Source organism: Suricata suricatta, chromosome 11, assembly GCF_006229205.1.
Source record: "Suricata suricatta isolate VVHF042 chromosome 11, meerkat_22Aug2017_6uvM2_HiC, whole genome shotgun sequence".
Classification (NCBI taxonomy): Eukaryota; Metazoa; Chordata; class Mammalia; order Carnivora; family Herpestidae; genus Suricata; species Suricata suricatta.
The window spans coordinates 72,856,826-72,858,406 of NC_043710.1; the positions used below are offsets into that span (position 1 = coordinate 72,856,826).

At 44.9% G+C, this 1,581-nt stretch overlaps 1 protein-coding gene across 1 annotated transcript in view; it reads right to left on the bottom strand.

Annotated features, from left to right (window-relative positions):
- The window catches only part of VSTM5 (V-set and transmembrane domain containing 5), a 29,703-nt gene that overhangs the window by 25,296 nt on the left and 2,826 nt on the right, over positions 1-1,581 (bottom strand). The gene's annotated exons all lie outside the window — the stretch shown is intronic.

Sequence of the window (1,581 nt, forward strand, 5' to 3'; positions counted from 1 at the left end):
TTTAGTGGTGATGAACTCCTTTAACTTTTGTTTTTTGGGAAATTCTCCTTCTATTCTGAAAGATTACCTTGCCTGGTAGGGCATTTTTGGTTGTAGTTTCTTTTAGCACTTTGAATATGAATTTATCATGCCACTTACTTCTGGACTATAAAGTTTCGGGTGAGAAATCAGCTGATGAATGGCCTAATGGAGTTTTTCTTGTATATAACAGTTTGCTTTTCTCTTGCTGCTTTTTTTTAAAGTTTATTTATTTTGAGAGAGACAGAAACAGCACAAGTGGGGGAGGGGCAGAGAGAGAGAGGGAGATAGAGAATCTCAAGCAGGCTCTGCACTGGCAGCATGGAGCCCGACATGGGGCTCAAACCCGCAAAACCTGGAGATCATGACCTGATCTGAAACCTGTCTAAGCCACCAGGTGGCTTGATCTCCTGATGCTTTTAAAATTAAAGGTTCAATTATCTTCTGTCATTTTAATTATTATGTGTCTTGGTGTGAACCTCCTAGGGTTAATCTCATTAGGGGCTCTCTGTGCTTTCTGAATCAGTAAATCTGTTTCCTTCCCCAGATTAGGGTTTTTCAGCTGTTCTTTCTTCAAATGAGTCTTCTGCCCTCTTCTCTCTCTCTTCTCTTTATGGGATCCTTACAATGTAAATGTTGTTATACTTGATGATTTCACAGAGTTCGCTCAACTTATTCTCCTTTTTTATTATTCTTTTTCCTTTTTGCTGCTCAGTTTTGTTGCTTTTCATTACTCTGTCTGCTGTTAGACTTTTAAAAATTATATTTTAACATATCTGAAGTCAGGATGCATCAAAATCAATTTGATAGCTTTGCTCTGACTCTGTTGGCCTGGACGGAAATTGAGCCCTTTCTGAGAGGATGTGTGTTGCTTCCGTCAGTCACCAGGAGGCTTCTTATCTCAGAAGTAGGAAAAACTTCATGGAGAAAGTGAGGCTGAGTCTTGAAATGTGAGTAGTGTATACCACAGGACAAGACGGAGTAGAGAATTCTAGGGATACGGTATACACTCAAAACATAGGTGCAGAGTTCCTTCTGGGGCCTGGTCAGGTCTGGACATGCCAAACAGCGGAAGGGGAAGTGTGCTGCTGCCTTACCTGCGTCTACAAGGATCTTTGTAGAAAGAAACCCCACTGAGACCCTGCTGACACTGTGCCCCCTTGGTCCAGTGCATTTGGGAGCCCGGTCTGCCTGCACCTGCGTTTTCCCTGGAAAATGGGTTTGGAGCAGGAAAGTATTTACTTATCTAGCAGAAATGGGGGTAGGAGAAAGGCCAGGTTGGCAAGTTCAAAGTTAGAAAATGGTTTCATCCTGTAACTGGTTTGCTGGGCTGGGAAGGCACCAGTCAGCCCTGCGGGCAAAGGGGAAATAACACACTGGACCGGAAAGGGAGCACAGGACATTTCTTGTTTGTGTGTGATTCAGGAGGCACATTGCCCTTTCCTCCTGCTGAGGTGCACCCTGGGGGACAGTGATGGCCTGTGCTGTGCTGACCCCACAGGGGCCTGGCTGCTCTGGGACTGCCTGGGGAATCCTTAGGCAGAAGAGGAGAGCCTGGAGAGC